The sequence below is a fragment of the Ruditapes philippinarum genome, unplaced genomic scaffold, assembly GCF_026571515.1.
Source record: "Ruditapes philippinarum isolate M1 unplaced genomic scaffold, ASM2657151v2 ctg55_1_1_1_1, whole genome shotgun sequence".
Lineage (NCBI taxonomy): Eukaryota > Metazoa > Mollusca > Bivalvia > Venerida > Veneridae > Ruditapes > Ruditapes philippinarum.
In genome coordinates this window covers 152,552-159,503 of record NW_026859363.1, presented here as the reverse complement: position 1 = coordinate 159,503, position 6,952 = coordinate 152,552, and the positions used below count along the sequence as shown (strand labels likewise).

General features: G+C 32.8%; 1 pseudogene; it reads right to left on the bottom strand.

Annotated features, from left to right (window-relative positions):
* Nucleotides 1-5,198: 5,198 nt before the first annotated feature.
* Nucleotides 5,199-6,632, bottom strand: LOC132756247 (uncharacterized; annotated as a pseudogene).
* Between the last annotated feature and the right edge of the window lie 320 nt (nucleotides 6,633-6,952).

Below are 6,952 nucleotides of genomic sequence, written 5' to 3'. Positions count from 1 at the left end.
TGACTTCGAAACTATGTTGTTAAATCTGCTTCTATGATGTTTGATTAAGTTGATGAAAAGGCTTGGAATATATTTGCTGAATAATTTAATCTAAAAGTATGGTCAGTTTATCCTGCAACAAAAAATCTAAGTTATGATTATACTTTTGACCAAACTACTATCAGTCTTAAGTTTTCAGTTGATTTTAAACAATTGAAATTTGACTTTTATTCAAGATTGTATATGATCCTTAGTCTAGAACTATTACAATAACTGTACACGTTTGTACATGTTGGTGAAGTTGAATCACGTATCTGTGCCATCAAATTATCAAATATCTTTAAATAGCCATACTTTACCGGATGAACCACTTTTTTGTAGACAAATAAATTACAAAATGTCTTATAAATGACGTCAATCCTTTAAATTCTTTTTTAAGCACTTTAATTACACAAACAAAGCTTCCTGATTCCTGAGACTATTTAAATGTCATAAAAATTGATGAAAAGGTCTACATCTCTTTGTGGGAAATAATATTGTATTAAATATACTACTAGTAGGTCCCCAGAGCATTGAAATAAAGTGTTAATATTATCTTATTCTCAGACAGTTTCTAAATTTCTTCTGCTAATTTGATTTGGAGGCAAAAATGTAAACACTTCCGAAGTGAATATTCCTAGTATACAATGTGTTTTATAATAAAGAATTCAGATTACAACAAACATATACTGTACAATCTCTACGCACTACTAGTTTTATAGTGATAAATAGACTTTAACGTTTTGTATCTATACAAGTTTCACAAGTTTACAAGATTTTTTCAACGAGAAAGTTCAATATGCCAATTTTACATAACATGGGAACACTATTCTATATAAAAACAATTATATAAAAGATAATATAAAAACAAATGTCTGTGTTCACAATCATTGTTGTCCACAGATTGTTTGTACATGATAGCATTTTTGAAAATATTATGACAGGTTATTCATCCAAAATACATCTTTGCAGATGTATTAGATTGATTAAAATATATATTTTCTATTGTCAATGTATTATATATACTTGTCATTCAAACTGATCTTGATTTAAATGCAAATAAGTCATCAGGCCGAATATAACGTGATTAATTAAAGCTCGTTTCGTATTTAACCACGTGTATGTGTACAGTTTAGAATTTATATAACATTAAAATCGTGTTCGAAAAAAACAACAACTTTTTGATTGACATTTTACTATTTTCTAAGCAATATAGACATGGGCCATAGAATAGAGTAAATTACAATCTCTTAGAATAGACTTTAAGAATATTGTATTATTCTCTTTCATTTAATACACTTGTTTTGAATGTTTCAATTCTACTGTCATTCTATCAAATTATTGTATTTAGTATTCATAAAACATTCATATATCGACTTCCTGATTTCAAGACAAAAACTTATTCTCCATAAATAAACTTAAGCATTACATACTTTTATGTTAATATGCAAATGAATAAAAAATCTTGTAGAACTAAACTGAACTTATATATTACTATAAATTTGTTACATAATGTTGGTTTTATTCTCAATAATAGAGAATTATAAATAATTACAGTCATTTTAAAAACAAAATTTATTTATAGCTTAATAAAATGTTTTCTGAATTAAAAATTATGAAAACGAGTCGATGTCAGTATCATGTTTAATCACATAATATGTGATATTATAATATTATGGCTTGCATTTCTTCAACGTCATCTTCTATAATATTGAACCTACCGTTTAGTGAAACATTGTCCCCATGTCCATAGACAACAGCAATATTATTGCTACTGTAATAATTGTTGCTGTTTTCTTTAGTAATACTTTGAAGTAAATGTTTTTCTACGAACTTAAGTTAAGATATAAAGGAATGATATAATAGCATGATCAACACTGAGAACAAATAATAAGGTGATGATGCATATTGCGAGAGTAGAATCAATTTAATTATTGCTTCAATTAAGCTTTTATTCTTTTTATGTTTAGTTTTGTTACAACACATTTAAACTCAAAGTATAATGTAAGTTTACAAGTTTATTTTCAAAATTCCATTTGCCAAAATGAGACATGAGGTTAAGCAGACACAAGACTGTGTAAAGCAAACACATACCATAACATGCGCAAGTGGAGAGGGTATACGAAAAATTACATGTCATCGTCGAAAAAAAACCTATCAAAACAAAAAACATTCAATTCTAAACATAAAATCAAATATACTATTACTGTTTAGAAAATGTCATGCTTCATTTAATGACCTTTTTGTTGCAGAAAATAATATATCTGATTCCATTAAAACATAATACAAAAGTAATATATGATGTCATTATTAACGCGAAGCAGACGTTATGATTATAACAAGGATCATTTATTACTTCATGTTATTTAATAATTCGATTGATATAAATGATTAGTGATATTAACCGTCAAACTTACCTGATAATGTCTGACTTTTATGTAATTTATGCAGAAAAAATTCTGTTTATTCAAATGATGTATTATCACCACAATCACACATTGATGCTCATTTACACGGGGTGTTTTTTGTACAATTTAAATTTCCAAGCTTATACGAGGGTTGTTCAAAAAGTAATAGGATTGGGAGTATTGCGTACTCAAATTTCATTCAATTTAGAATATTTTCATATGTACAGCAACCGTAAAATGTAACCGCCTCCGTGGTCGAGGGGTTAGAGTCGATGACTTCTAATCCAGTTACCTCTCTGGCGTGGGTTCGATCCCCGGGAGATGCTTTGGTAGTTTAGCGCGGAGGAAGGTAGTCTAGTACTGGTGTAACTCTCCAGGAACGATGGTTAGGAAACTACCCGCCTATATGACTGAAATACTCCGTGGTCGAGGGGTTAGAGTCGATGACTTCTAATCCAGTTACCTCTCTGGCGTGGGTTCGATCCCCGGGAGATGCTTTGGTAGTTTAGCGCGGAGGAAGGTAGTCTAGTACTGGTGTAACTCTCCAGGAACGATGGTTAGGAAACTACCCGCCTATATGACTGAAATACTGTTGAAAAAGGCGTAAAATGAAACAAACAAACAAACAAACAAACTACAAATCAAACATAAGTTTTATAATATATTGTGCTAAACGCGCTTTTCCTTTCCTATTGAATAACCATGTAACACGCACCGGCGCAGCACATAAATATAGTTATTGGAGCTAAGTGCTACTTCTAATTTATTCATAAATTACTATTTGTTTACCCATGTATTCCATCAATACGTTGAAATATATTAATGTGACATTATGTCCTAATTTTACGTCATTCGGACATGAAATGGCCTATAAATTAAGGTTTGAACAGCAGCGGTCGTAGCGTTAGATGTAGAAATATGACATTTGTTAACAAACAGAAAAGGTGTGCGATCGTTAAATTTTGCCAACAGATTGACTATAATCATTCAGATACACACAAAATGATTAAATAAACAAAGGAAAATTATCCTGCCATCAGGACACTTGTTTTCAGCTGGCACAAGCAATTCAAAAACTGCAAATACAAGATCACTAACGAGAATGGGCGAGGATGAAAGTTGAAAATTGTCGGGACGTTAGTGACGTCAATTGCAAAAGCGCTACAAAAGAATCCACAGTAAACGGTACGCGAATTGTTTATCGTTATTTGTATCTGCTTCGGGACTACTTATTTTGTTTTAACCAAAGGATTGTAAATAAGACATTTGTTATCAACACTTTTTTTTGTATTAAACTAGATATACATATACGTGTAATCAATAAATTAATGTTATAGTTAACGGTAATAATAAGTAGTGTTTCCCGAAAACTTTTAATAAACAATAGACTGTGCTTAGTAGAACAAGATACTTTTCAATTGAGAAATATCTTTATTGTTCTGTATATAATCATTTTGTTTTAAAAACATACAATGACATGAGTAAATTAATAAAATAAATTATTGCTTTTATTTTAACATTTTCAGTCCTATTGAGTTCCATGGTTACTCAAAAAGACGAGAAAACCCGGAGAATGGCCGGCTATCAGGCATTTATTTTATTTTGTTTTTTTGAAACAGTGGATCGAGAATGTGATCGCTTTTTTCATGCTTCATCTCCACATATGAGGCAAAGTAAGTTACATGACTCATACACCTAGAGACTAGGAAGACTACTTTCAGAAAGAAAGACGCTTATTTCAATTTCGATTTACTTTACGACGTCATGAACGTCAATTATTGTATTGTTAGCGTGCGCCGCGTTTCGTACATGTACCCCTTGTCATTTGAAAATTTCACAGAAATTTCATTTGCTTACATTTTGTTTTGATTTTTTCACTGTATATAGAGAACATGTTCCGATATTTGTCTCATGTAAAATTTTGTACGTAAATTTAAAAATGTGAACAGTAGAGCTGCAGTCCTATTACTTTTTGAACAACCCTCATAATTACAATATTTATGTAAAGTTGTAGGAAGAAATTTGCCTAAAGATACCATTTCCAAGTAGTTAACTATGATTTTTACGGCTGTTTTACTTTTATTCCTTTTAAGTTACGTTCAGTTACATTTATTTGTGTTTTAGCGTGGACAATAAATATTCACCTGCAGTTATTCAAAAATTAAAAATCAATATTAATATATTTAGGAATTTTGCATATTCCGTTTAGAATGACCCAATTTATCTATTTTTAATAACATCAAACTCAATTGAATCATTCAGCTGCTTTGTAGTTTTATTGGCAATATCCGGTTAACGCCCCCTAGGGGAATATTTATTTATGAAGGTAAATAGTTCTTTTCCTATTCTCTCTGTCTTCCTACTGTTTGTAGGTAAATTCCTACTGCTTGTAGTTTTAAAATATCAAAATTAATTGCTTATTTGGCAAACGCGTGTTGTCTATTTACACATCTATATTTACATACAGTTTGTCTATTGAAAATCGTCGTCTGATTACGACCACACTAAATAATTATTTTTAATGTATGGGTTCTTTGCCGTCGACCTGGACTTCCTAGCATTTGTCTTTGAGGGAACAAAATCCCTTCGGACAACACACATTGTCTGTTTTATTCTGTTTGTTTATTTTCTTTTTCTTTTGTACAGCACTATGGCATGGGAGGGTAGAAGGCCCGGAAAAAGGACTTTTGTACAATGGATCAGACTCTACAAAAGTGTCGTCCAAAGAACTATCGGAAAATAAGTCGCTCAATAATGCAGCAGTTTCTGACTTCAATCCTCGTTCAGACCGCGGTCTTTGGCCAGATGGAATAAGGTCTTCGTACATGTATGAAGAGGATTGTCTTCAGAGCCCAAAGGTACAGATACAGCGGGTTCATTAACACCAATCGCTCCTACATGATCTTCCCCTGTAGAGCTTCTCTCATCACTGCTCGCGTCGGTCAACTCTGGCTGAAGGGTCCAATTACCTATGTTACTGACTACTGGACCAGGCCACGAGTCGAAAAGCGGTGTGGTGTACTTATACTCAGGGGGCCCTTCCAGTGTGTACACTGACCTCAACAGGTCAAAAAACGCCTGGTACCTATGTCCTTTAACCTCTGACCTCCACATCACCTCGGCAAGATGCCCTTCCCATTGTGTGACTTGTGTACCAGACATTCGACGAAAATATTCCTTGGCGTGCTTCCAAGCACCCTCAATTCTATTGGTGTGGACACTTATAATTTCCCCGGATTCAACGTTCTTGTACTCTTTCTTAAAGGCATATTTATGCAGAACTGTGAAATGCCGGTGTCCTAATTGATTTAACTGACAATAAGCTGTCCAGCCGTCACTGTAGATTGTGGCTCCTTGTTCTACGTGCCGCTCAATAATGGGTACAAGCACTTCGTTTGAGCGGTTTTCGACAGGATACAATATGATGCTGTTGGAGCTTCTTTCCACCAAGCATAACACCCATACCTGATAATTAAATGTAAATGTTATTAAATGGTTATAATTGTTAAAGGAACAGCAAGGGATTTTAAGAAAACTATTTTTAAAATTTCATTTCATTTATTTTTGTATTGTAATTTCAATTTTAAAATATCAATTATTTACATATGTTTTTTCTATTTGATATTTATATATTATATTTTTATATATATTAGACAATGCAGTAGACATAGGTAGATTTAAGATAGATAGATCAATATTCATTACTTATGATATATGTAATATAATAATATTACCTTTAATCCTTTGTTTGGATTGCCTTTGTGGTATTTCACCCTGCGACCAAACAAGGACTCATCAATATCAACTTCCCCGTTGAACTCTTGCTCCTTGGTATTTCTGTCAAAATGCTCCTTAAACAGCTCTCTAATAAAGGAAGCCCAATCCAACGCAATTCACTCCAGCAAACAGCGAAGTTTGCCTCAAGGACAATCCATCAAGATAACATTTGATAAAAATAAAAATGTCCCGAGTGCAAAGTTTTGATGCTTCAAAGAAGGAGTATGTCCTGATGGCAATCTCGTGGTTGCGGTTTCTACTGCAGCGCAATGTAGCCCCTGACAGTCTCCCAGCCCGCTGACTAACTCTCATAGTTCCTGTACATGCACAAAACGCACTATCAGACTTTGTTACAAGCATAAAGTGATTGTCAATAAGCCATTTATTCAGAGTGGAATCATCCTGGTTCATGAGGTTGAAAAGTTCCATGGATTATCTAGATCACATATATTTATTTCGTCGGCATTAATAATTCTTCTCCTGAAATTTCCAGCATTAACGTAGAGCGCTAGTCGACGTCCATTGTGTAACACTTCTGGTCACTTTATGAATTTACCACGAGGTTGGATAACGCACGAAATTTTGCATGTGTAAAGCTGGTAAAATGCATTGGTCAAGTAATTTATGAGAGGTTTCCGAAGGGAACATAATTTAGCGTATATTTATAATTTGTAAATGTGTTATTTTTATACCTGTGCATTAAACGTAAAACAAGGATACGCATTTCATTTTTAATATTGTTCATTCCG